A 12,763-nucleotide genomic window follows, 5' to 3' on the forward strand; every position below is an offset into this window, starting at 1 on the left:
ATGAAATGCTACTCTTATGTTAGTCAAGAGTTTGTAAGTCTCTCCAACTATCTTGTTAATGTGCATTTCTGGTGACAAACCATCTTGGACCAGCACTCCCAAATCTTTCTCTTCTCTCCTTTTTGTGATTAATTCATTCCCCAACAAATAATTCAGTGATGGCCTCGTGGTACTTTTACCCATTTCCAATATTTTACATTTCTTTACATTAAATTTCATTTCCCACGTCCAGCTCCAATCGTGTATCCTATCCAAATCCTGCTCAAGCTCTACCTTCCTCAAGATCTTTACATCAACAGCAAACAGACTTGCATAACTGTTCACTCCATCTACCATATCATTTACGTAAGTCAGGAACATTACTGGCGCCAACACCGAGCCTTGAGGGACTCCACTTGTTACTTCCCTCCATCCAGACATCCTATCCTTTATTACTGTCCTCATTTGTCTGTCTCTCAAAAAGTCTCTCATCCATTCCAGAAGTTTCCCCTTCAGTCCTCCTATATATTCTAGTGTCCACATTAGTCTCTTATGAGGTACCTTGTCAAAGGCCTTCTCTAAGTCTAAGTACACACAATCCACCCAACCATCTCTCTCCTGTACCACGTCAATCGCTCTTGAGTAAAAGCTCAACAAGTTAGAAACACATGACTTTCCACTTCTGAATCCAAACTGACATTCAGCCAAAATATTAATCTCTTCCAGATATTTTATCCATCTGTCTTTCAGGATTCTCTCACACAATTTTGCGACCATGCTGGTTAGAGACACTGGTCTATAATTCAGGGGTTCTTCCCTGTTTCCTCCCTTGTAAGTTGGTACCACATTTGCCCTCTTCCATTCTTGTGGCACTTTCCCCTCTTCCAGTGAGCATACGATTAAACTGTGAATTTTATCCGCCAGTTGTTCTTTGCATTCCTTCAGTACCCAATTAGAAATTCCATCAGGTCCTGGGGCTTTCCTTACATCTTTAGTTTCCAGTAATTTATACACTTCCTGTACCTCCACTTTTATATCTTTTATCACCTGAACATTTCTAATCACTCCCTCCCCTTCCACAAGCTCCTTTTCTTTAGTGAAAACTGACTGGAAACGTTTGTTTATTATTTCTGCTTGCATTGCCGCATCCTTAAAGACCTTTCCTTCTGCTTTCATTTTGGTGATTCCTTCCTTTTGTTTCAGTTTGCCATTAACAAATCTATAAAATAGTTTGGGTTCATTCTTGGATTTGTCTATTATACCTTTTTCAAAATTCCTTTCTTCTTCTGTATGTATTCTTGTGTATTCATTTCTTGTTCTTTTATATTCTTCCTTTGTTCTGTTGTTACCTCTCTTTCTCCAATTGTTCCACGCCTTATCTCTCTCTTTTTTTGCTATCATACACCTTCTATTAAACCACTCCTTTTTCCTGTTTTCTTTCCCTCTTACTCTTGGTACAAATTTTTCCACTCCCAAATTATAGAGGTCTAGAAAGGTATCCCACTTCCTCTGTATCTCTCTTGTTTCTCTGAATTTTCTCCAGTCTTCATTTTCAAAAAAGTTTCTCAATCCTGTAAAAGTTGCTTTCCCAAAGTTGTATCTTCCCTGTCTATGAAGCTCGTCTCTTGGCCTGACATTCCCTGTTAACATCTGGAACTCAGTGACCACATGATCACTCTTTCCTAAAGGACAGAGATATTTCAATGATTCTATTACATCGGGTTCTTTGGTAAACAGCAAATCTAACCTTGCTGGTGTGTGCTTACCTCGAAACCGTGTCTCTTCTTTGAGCCATTGCGTCATCACATGATTCATTATTATATTTAATAACATAGTGCCCCACGAATCCTCGCCGCCTCCCGAGTACCATTCCTCCTAGTTCACCTCTTTACAGTTAAAGTCACACTCCAAAATTATATTATTGATTTTCTCAATTATTTTTTGCAAATAGCTAGCCATATCTGACAACATCTCATGGTATTCGTCATCCTTCCATGCTCTCGTCTTTGGGGGAACATACACTACCGCCATATCTCTCTTAACATTCTCTTCAGTTTCTAATTTCATATATATCACTTCAGCCCTGCCTTCTCCCATTTCCACAGTATCTACATTTATGTTGTTCTTCACTGCTGTCATCACTCCTCCCTTTTTTTCTTTTCTGTCTTTTCTCCACAGTTTGTATTTACCAGCTCCCAAATGAACATCAATATCTTCTCTTAATTTGGTCTCTACAAAGCACATGACATCAGGTTCATGTTCTCTCAAGAAATCATTAATTTCGACCCTTGTCGCTATGAAACCATCAGCATTAGTATATATCACCTTCAAATTATTTTTGACGTTTTTAATACCCTCTTCTCTCCTACTCTCTGTCCGTACCACTTCCTCAACTTCTGATCTTTCACAGCCATCCCCCTTAGTTTCCTTCACTTCTATTTCCTTAAATACCACTTCCTTACTTTCATATCCATTACTCTCCAAAAAAAAGTATTACATTCTTCCTCTGTCCTCTTATCATTTTTTTCCTTTACTTCTTCCTTTAATGATTTTAAAACTTCTCTTTCTTCTTCATTCAGATCTTTTCTTATTATAATATTTTCCATCCATGCCTCTTTGCTTAATTTCCAGGTCACTTTAAGTATGTGTGTGTGTGTGTGTGTGTGTGTGTGTGTGTGTGTGTGTGTGTGTTCTTCCTAATTTTTCTTACCTAATTGCATCTTTACAGGAATGAGTCAAACTTGTCCCGTATTCTGAACCACTTTTATCTTCCATATTTTTAAATTTATGAATAGTTTTGACACACACTGCTTGATTCAGTAGTGCATCCCACTGATCAGTTGCTCTATATGGGAAACTAAATTTCCTTATGTCTTTATCAACTCTCTTTTTATGCAGTTTTTTGTAGTGTCCTCTTGCTGTTTTTCCCCACAGGTTATATTCTCATTTAAATTCATGGCTCGCATAATGCACGATTACATAGCGCAATATATGTCAAAGCACAGAAGGTGCCATTTGTATTCAAAAAATGTCACAACACGAAAAAATTAAGTATAATGCGGTTGGAGGAAGCTGCCCATTTTATACAGCACCTTACTATGTACTGACAATTGATATAACGTGGCAGGAGGCCCCAATTTGTTTCAAAGGTATGCTATGTGGCCAATGATAGAGAGAATGCAGTGCAAGGCATAAAATTTTACAGTAAAACCTCACTAGAATGGACTAATTGGGGCCCAAGCCATTCTGAAGAAAGCAAAACTTCGGAAAAAGCGACGTACGGACTTAACCCCCTACTAAGATACTGTCATACATGAAAAGCATTATGGTCACAATCCTGCTTCACCCCACCAGTTCCTTCTGACTTGGGGTATTATCCCATTTACCTCTTAACTTTTCTCAAATGCCACTATATAAAATTTATTGCATTGCACAGTGTAATTTTAGTAAGGTTTAGACTCGATAAACGCCATATGAAACACACACAAGAAGATAATTCATACATGAAAAGTGTCATGGCCACCATCCTGCTTCACCCCACCAGTTCTTTCTAACTCATTACAGTATCCCTTTTGCCTCTTAGCAATCTGCGCTCTGTCTATAACTTGTGTGTGTGTGTGTGTGTGTGTGTGTGTGTGTGTGTGTGTGTGTGAGAGAGAGAGAGAGACAGAGAGAGAATGAGTGAGTGAGAGAGTGAGTGAGTGAGAGAGTAGGTGAGTGAGAAAGTGAGTGAGATAATGAGTGAGAAAATGTGTGAGTATGAAAATGAATAAGAGAATGAGTGAGTGAGATGGGGTGGGGGGGTAGTAGTTCTTGTCTCCCTCCCTGTCCCCCCACCCTCCCCCACCCTTATTTGTCTCCCTCTCCTTCCCACTGCCCTCCCTCACCCCCACTTGTCTCCCTCCCTTTCCTCTCGCCCTCCCCCACTCCTGCTTGTCTCCCTCCCTCTCCCCCCTGCCCACCCCTGCTCCCCACTTAGCTCACTGCCTATGGGCTGTCAGTTGCCCTGAACTGCACCTCCCACTGCCTCACCTTCTTACATGTGATGTTTGATGTCTCATTTTTTAGCTGATGCAATCTGCGCTCTGTCTATAACTTGCTGCAGTGTGTTTTCTAACTACATTATGACTTACTACGACGGACTGCACTAGACCGGAATTCGCTTTATTCGGAGTCGAGGAGCCGACTGGAATTATTTCTTGTATATAAACTCCAAAAAGCTAGAAGCAGACCGGACTGCCTAACCTCAGGCCAGGGCAGCCATATTGTCGATGCAGTTTGTGTGTTCGTGTGTCAGTTGGTGGTGGGCTGGTGGTGTTACTGTTGTTCCCCTGTGCTCTGGCCTTAGTCTGACCCACATCATTTCCCTGGAAATCCCTGATATACTGCTTGAGGATGACAAATGTTAAGTGAAATATACAAAGTGAACATCTTTAGTTTTTAAAATCGTAAATATAAAGGTGCATAAAGTGCACTGTACAGTTTGAAAAGTGTTTAAAATTAAGTTATACCAATAAAGTATAACTTAATTTTAAACACTTTATCACATGGAGAGCGGTTTGTGTTTGTGCATCAGTTGGTGGTGGGCTGGCTTCTGGTGGCATCACTATTGTTCCCACATGCTCTGCCTCAGTCAACCCACATCATTTCCCCGGAAGTCCCTGATATACTGCTCGAGGATCACGAGTGATAAGTGAAATATACAAAGTGAACATCTTTAGTCTCTAAGATCGTAAAAAATAAGGTGTATAAAGTGTACAGTACAATATTTGAAAAATGCTTAGAATTAAGTACACCACACGGCACGCAAAGTAGAAGCAATACCTCCAATTCCCATCCATGATTCAGCTTCTGCTAGTGAAGACAATCAGGAGGATGACTCACTGTTCCTTTACAATGACCCTGAAGATATTGGGTAATGATTTTGAAGGATTTGCGCTAAAAGATCCTCCACCAGGTACTGAATGATGATAAACACTCGGCAAGGTGAGGGGGTTGAGTCGGTTGAGCCAGGTGAGTTGGAATGGTTACGGAAGAAAATATTTTTTTTATTACTTATGAGTTTTATTGTGCCCAAGCCTTGCTTAGATTTTACTGTGTTATGTAATAATTTATTTATAGTGGCATATGAGAAAAGGTAAGAGGCAAATGGGATATTGCCTTGAGTTACAAGAAACTTGTGGGGTTGAAGCAGGATGGTGGCCATGATCCTTTCCATGAATGAAAATATCTTCTTTTGCGTGTTACAGGTGGCCATTATTGAGTCTAAACCTTGCTAAAATTATACTGTTATGCAACAAATAAGTTTTAGTGGCATTTCAGAAAAGCTAAGAGGCAAAAGGGATACTGTAATGAGTTAGAAGGAACTGGTGGGGTGAAGCAGGATGGTGGCCATGACACTTTTCATGTATGAATTATCTTCTTGTGTGTGTTTCATATGGCGTTTATCGAGTCTAAACCTTACTATAATTACACTGTGCAATGCAATAAATTTTATATAGTGGCATTTGAGAAAAGTTAAGAGGTAAATGGGATAATACCCCAAGTCAGAAGGAACTGGTGGGGTGAAGCAGGATTGTGACCATAACGCTTTTCATGTATAACAGTATCTTAGTAGGGGGTTAAGTCCATATGTCGCTTTTTCCGAAGTTTTGCTTTGTTCGGAATGGCTTGGGCCCCGATTAGTCCATTCTAGTGAGGTTTTACTGTAAAATTTTATGCCTTGCACTGCATTCTCTCTATCATTGGCCACATAGCATACCTTTGAAACATTAATTGGGGCCTCCTGCCATGTTATATCAATTGTTAGTACATAGTAAGGTGCTGTAAAAAATGGGCAGCTTCCTCCAACTGCATTACACTGTACTTAATTTTTTCGTGTTGTGACATTTTTTGGACACAAATGGCACCTTTTGTGCTTTGACATATATTGCACTATGTAATCGTGCATTATGCGAGCCATGAATTTAAATGAGAATATAACCTGTGGGGAAAAATAGCAAGAGGACACTACAAAAAACTGCATAAAAAGAGAGTTGATAAAGACATAAGGAAATTTAGTTTCCCATATAGAGCAACTGATCAGTGGGATGCACTACTGAATCAAGCAGTGTGTGTCAAAACTATTCATAAATTTAAAAATATGGAAGATAAAAGTGGTTCAGAATACGGGACAAGTTTGACTCATTCCTGTAAAGATGCAATTAGGTAAGAAAAATTAGGTAAGAACACACACACACACACACACACACACACACACACACACACACACACACACACACACACACACACACTCACACACTGACAAATAAATGTATCACCCTTGTCAAGTGCAACTGGCACTAAAATACATCACAACATACTTGGACCCTAACTTTATTATCAGTCACTTTACAAATGACCAAGCTCCTATGACAAGAGGTGATGTGAAAAGAGTATGTATTTTGTGACCGCAGTTGCTTTGTGTGTGCAGTTGTGGTGAGGTGTGGGGTAGTTAGCAAGGTGGCACATATGAGGTCTGTTCAGAAAGTATCAGACCTTAGGCTCTAAAAAAATACGTAACTAACCTGTTGAGCAAGGACACTAATCCCCCCTCAAAGTAGGCCTCTTCTGACATGACACACATAACCTAGCATCCTTTCCTGCCTGAAACATTTTTCAAAGTCGGTTTTCAGTATTTCCTGCAGGTGCTTCATCGCATTCGTCGTAATCTCTTCTCTCATCTCAAATCAGGAACCCTTCAGCAGAGTTTTGAGCTTGGGGAATAACCAGATGTTGCATGGAGCCATGTCTAGTGAGTAGGGAGCCTGGCAGACCTGAGAGATGTGGTTGGCTAAAAATTCCTGAATCAGTTGAGAAGAATGGGCAGGAGCATTGTCATGGTGTAGCTTCCAACTTGCCGCTTTCCAAAGGTCTGGTCTCTTCCACTAAACTGCGTCACAATGCTGACGGATAACGTCGAGGTAGTAATATTTTTTGATGGTCTAACCTTCAGATGCATTCTCATGATGTACAACACAGTAGCAAAAAAAAAACTGTCAACATGCATTTCCCCTTGCTGTGGACCTTTCGTGCTTTTTTAGTCCAAGGCGACCTTGCATGCTTCCACCGGAAAGACTGTGTTTTGGTTCCTTGGTCGTATCTATACATCCAAGTCTCATTTTCAGTGATAACAGTCTTCAGAAAGTCTGGATCACGATTTGCACACTCCCGCATGTCTTAAGCAACATGCAGCCAAGAGAAGAGATTATGATGAATGCAATGAAGAACCTGCAGGAGATACCGAAAACTGACTTTGAAAAATTTTTCAGACAATGGAAAGAATACTGGGCTGTGTGTCAAGTTAGGAGGGGTCTACTTTGAGGAGGACTAGTGTCCTAGCTCAAAAGGTTACCTATTTATTCTTTTTAGAGCCTGAGGTTGGATGCTGAACAGACCTCGTATGTGTCTAACACCAGCCAGACTAAGATGACATGTAATACACCCACAATAAATACAAATTAACTTTGTACTCATGCTTATACCCCAAAGTAACATTTTTCTATCACAGTATGTCAGAACATATTCTGTTTTATCAATTTTATCAAGTAATCATGAATATTGAAGTTTTTTTGTCATAAGAAAATAAGTTTAGAACAATGTTCTTTCATGGTGGAGTCCAGTAGGCATCTTGAACTGGAGTGAGGTATGAGACTAGTGCCATGGTAACAAGTAAATGCTTTGCACCAGCCATGCTGAATGACGTGTGTGATTCACTGACTTCCACAGTTATAGACACCAACATTATACTCGAGGTAGAAGCCATTGTTATGGTTATTACAGTACTGTATGAGGAGTAGACTGTAGCACCAGTCAAGCAGGCAGGACTTCCAAGATGGATGGAAAGCTGATGACAGAGAGAGCTGGAGCTCCCATTTCATTAGCCCTCGGGACTAGTTCCTGACCATCCCCCTTTGCTGAACTTTTTTAGTGCTTCAGTAACACAGAGAGTAGGCCAGCATGCTCTCCAGTACAAGTTACTCTAACTGTCAACACCAGACCACATGCATAATATACAGTACACTTCCTTTTCAAAATTAAAAAAGAAAAATGGCGTCTTACAATCAAGCCTCGGAGTCCCCAGTGGGGGGGACCATAAATGCCCCCACAATCTGCCCCTCTCCTGGTGACGACTGAGCAAGATGCCTGGAACCACTGTCTGACTCACTTCTTCATTTCTGCAACACTCGCAGCCTTTTCTCTAACTTTCACTCTGTTGAGCACCACCTCTCCTCCTGTAAATCTCACCTGCTCTTCCTTACCGAGACTCAGCTGTCTGAGGCAACTGATAGCAAACCCTTTTCTGTATCCCCCTACTTTCTTTATACTCATTTTTGGGGAGCGCAGTAGCTTGGTGGTAGGGTGTCCGCTCGTAATCGTGAGGTTGCGAGTTCGCGCCTCACCCGGTGGCTGCTGTGCTGGGAGGGGTAGCGCTCTCCTGTAACCCTAGCAGGGCTATATGATCTGATGAGGTCTAGCTCAGGGATTAATCCCCTTTTTATACTCATTTCAAAGCCAAAGGTGGTTGTTGTGTATATGTACGCAATGACTTATCTTGCTCTCGTGTTCCTGTACTTGATTCTTCTGAATCCTCTACTCTCTAGTTTCGGCTTTCCTGTCATTCTGACTAAATACATCTGCACTGTTTACTTATCCCCCAATTCTACTATGAAAAATTCTTCGACACTCTTACTTCTACGATGGAACACATTTTATCCATTTCTCCTTTCTCAGAAATCTCCATTCTAGGAGATTTCAATGTTCACCACCACCTTTGGCTCTCCTCTCCTTTCACTGATCCACCCGGTGAATGAACTTACATCTTTTCTATCCTTAATGACCTAGAGCAGCTTGTTCAGCACCCTACCTGTATCCCTGACCACCTTGGAGAGAGCTCCAACATACTTGACCTTTTCTTTACAACTAATCCTTCTGTTTACACTGTTAATCATTCTTCTCCGTTGGGCTTCTCTGATCACAACCTTATTACCTTAACCTGTCCTATTGCTCCGGTACGGCCTGTGGACCCTCCAAAGAAACGTCAACTGTGGCACTTTGGAGCTGCAGATTGGGGGGCCCTCAGGCAGTACTTCTTTGACTTTCCCTGGAATGATTATTTCTCCCATGGCCGAGAGCCATTTGAGTGTGCATTGCGCATTAAGGAGGTTATTCTCTTGGACATGGAAGCATACATTCCTTTCTCATATCTTTTGACTAATGCAAGAAAACCTTGGTTTAATCATGCTTGTTCTAATGCTGTCCACAACAAGGAGAGGGCCTATAAAAGGTACCAGAGCCATCCCACTATGGAATCACATCTTTTTTATGTTTTTGCCCAGAATCATGCTAAGTCTGTTCTTCACTCTGCAAAAATTAATTTCATCCGTACTAATGCTCTCAGCTCTACAACTCGAATTCTTCCCGCTCCTTCTGGCACCTTGCCAAAAACCTTTCTAACAACTTTACCTCTTCATTCTTCCCTCCTCTTTTCTACTCTGATGGCTCTGTAGCTATTTCTTCTACTGATGAAGCAGATCTCATCGCTCAGACTTTCTCCTCTAATTCCACCTTAGATGATTCCAAAGCTGTTCCTCCATCACTTCCCCCCTCTGACTTCCCCATGCCTGACATTAAAATCTCTTCAGCTAATGTATTTTCTTCCCTCACTGGCCTCAATACTAACATGGCATATGGGCCTGATGGAGTCCCTCCTGTTGTCCTCAAGAACTGTGCTTCTGTGCTTACACCCTGCCTAGGTAAACTCTTTCACCTTTGTCTGTCAACTAGTACCTTTCCTTCTTGCTGGAAGTTTGCTCTCATTCAGCCAGTCCCAAAGAAGGGTAACCATTCCCAACCCTCTAACTATCATCCAATTGCTTTAACATCCTGTGTCTCAAAAGTTTTTGAGTCTGTTCTTAACAGAAAAATTTTAAAGCATCTTTCCTATCGCAACAATCTTTCTGGTCGTCAGTATGGGTTCCATCAGGGACGCTCCACTGGCGTCTTCTCACCTACCTTTCAGACTCCTGGTCATCCTCCTATTGGGACTTTGGTGAAAGCTTTGCTATTGCACTTGACATCTCAAAGACATTCGATTGAGTCTGGCATAAATCTTTAATTTCCAAACTACCCTTCTATGGTTTCTATCCCTCTTTCTGTGCGTTCATCTCTAGCTTCCTTTCTGGCCCTTCTGTAGCCGCTGTTGTAGACAACCAACGTTCTTCCCCAAGATCTATCAACAGTGGTGTTCCTCAGGACTCTGTCCTATCACCACTTCTCTTCCTAGAATTCATCAATGGCCTTCTAAACTGTACATCTAACCCTATCCACGCATATGCTGATGAGTCCACTCTTCACCTTTCCATTTGGTTCCCGCAACGTCCATCTCAGCAGTTATTTGAAGAAACAAAGGATGAGACTATGGCACACCTAATGTCTGACTTGGCTTATATCTCTGACTGGGGTAAAAATAATCTTGTTGTTTTTAATTCATCAAAGACTAAGTTCTTACACCTATCAACCCGACAAATTCTTCCTCAGGAGTACCCACTGATGTTTAATAATATCCAGCTCAATCCTGCATCATCCTTGAACATGCTTGGGGTTTCATTCACTCAAGACTTATCTTGGAAAGATCATATTACATCTCTTGTAAAATCTGCTAACAAGAGATTAGGTGTGCTAAGCCGACTCCATACCTTCTTTACTCCTGCACAGTTGTTGACTTTATACACGGGTTTTATTCGCCCCTGTGTAGAGTACAACTCTCATGTGTGGGGATGCTCCCCACATACAGCTCTTCTCAATAGGGTGGAATCAAAGGATTTTTGTTTCATTAACTCCCCACCTCTTACTGGTTCCCTTCAACCTCTATGTCTTCAATGCACTGTTGCATCTTTATCTCTTTTCTCTCGCAACTTCAGTGGATGTTATTCCTGTGAACTGTCTGCTTGCATCCCTCCACCTCTAAGACTGGCGCGTAGCACCCATCGAGCAACAAACTCTCACTCCTGTTCTGTCCAACTCTCTAATGCAAGAGTTAATCATTACTCCCAGTCCTTCCTGTATGCAGCAGGTTAACTCTGGAACTGTCTCCCTCTGTCTGTATGTCCTACTTCCTATGATCTCTAGTTTTTCGAACGCAGTGTGTCCAGGCATCTCAAAATGAATGGATCTTGAATTTGGCTCTCTTTTATATATATATATATATATATATATATATATATATATATATATATATATATATTTTCTTGGAAGGAACGGCTTGCAGGGTTCTGGCCTTTGGTTCCTTCTTCGTTGCATTAAAAAAAAAAAAAAAAAAAAGCAAGGTGGTTAGGGTAATTCTGGCAATACTCTATTAAAACTTCATAACATTTACAATACAGTACTGTAATAGTTAATCTCTTTTAACCTCTTCTGCCCAGGGATGTTTATAGAAATGTATAAAACTCTTGCATAAAATTTACATTATATTTTAACCTTATCAGGTTTCTGGGCCGGGCAGATTATGTCTATGCTAGAGCCAGCCGCTCGTGCTGACCCACATCTTCATGCCATCAGTCTGTGTAAATACACTTTTTATGATAGAATGTTGATTTTGGTGTCATTTTAAAGCTGAATTGTTGTGCTTTATCTTAGTATATTCAAAAAAGGAAAACAGAAAATGATAAGCTAAAAGGACGAGTTGAATATAGGCAAAAACCAAAAATTTTATACCTGCTGTAGAAAAACATTAGGAAAAAAAAAACTAATAAAGGTATAGAAATCTGGTCTAAACCCTGCATAACTACAATAAATTACCTCTACATTGATATATAGATTATGGTTATTTCTGCATTTTATTGCACGGTGAAATGAAAGGAAAAAGAAGCACAGTATTTTTATGATTCTCGGTTCCATATCCACTTCACAATCTTTTTCTTTGATTGGTTAGTGTAAATACACTTTTTATGATAGGATGCTGGTTGTGGTGTTATTTTGAAGCTGAATAGTTGTACTTTATCGTGATATGTTCAAAAAGGGAAACAAAGAATATAAAAAATCAAAATGGCAAGTCGAAGTTAAGAGAAAACCAAAAACTTTATACCTTGCCATAGAAGAATCTTTGGCAAAAAAAAAAAAAACTAATATAGATATATTAATCAGGTTTAAACCAAGCAAAACTACAATAAATCATCGTTATAATGATGAATAGTGTATGGCAATTTATGCATGTTACTCTGCAGGAAAGCGAAACAGTAAATGCGATTTATCCACTTCACAATCTTTTTCTTTGATCAGTGTAAATACACATTATAAAATAGGATGCTGGTTGTGGTGTTATTTTGAAGCTGAATAGTTGTACTTTATCGTAGTATGTTCAAAAAGGGAAAACAAAGAAAATAAAACACTGAAATGGTAAGTTGAAGTTAAGAGACAACCAAAAATTTTATACCTTGCCAGAGAAAAATATTTGGCAAAAAGAAACTAATAAAGATATATTAATCGGGTTTAAACCAAGCAAAACTACAATAAATCACCTTTATAATGATGTATAGTTTATGGCAATTTTATGCATGTTACTGCGTGGAAAAGCAAAAGAAAAAAAGATGCACAATTTTGTATGATTCTTGGCCGCATATTCACTTAGCAGTCTTTTTCTTTGATCAGACTGTGTAAATACAGTTTTCATGATAGAATGCTGGTTTTGATGCCAATTTAATCGTGAATAGTTGTACTTTATCATAGTATGTTCAAAGGAGGGAAA

The 12,763-nt window shown here is 40.0% G+C and overlaps 1 protein-coding gene across 1 annotated transcript in view; it reads left to right on the plus strand.

Annotated features, from left to right (window-relative positions):
• TTLL1B (Tubulin tyrosine ligase-like 1B) overlaps positions 1-12,763 on the plus strand; it is a 586,529-nt gene that overhangs the window by 177,437 nt on the left and 396,329 nt on the right. The gene's annotated exons all lie outside the window — the stretch shown is intronic.

The sequence above is a fragment of the Coenobita brevimanus genome, chromosome 26 (assembly GCF_032717465.1).
Source record: "Coenobita brevimanus isolate Jiangsu-jjx chromosome 26, ASM3271746v2, whole genome shotgun sequence".
NCBI classification, from domain to species: Eukaryota; Metazoa; Arthropoda; class Malacostraca; order Decapoda; family Coenobitidae; genus Coenobita; species Coenobita brevimanus.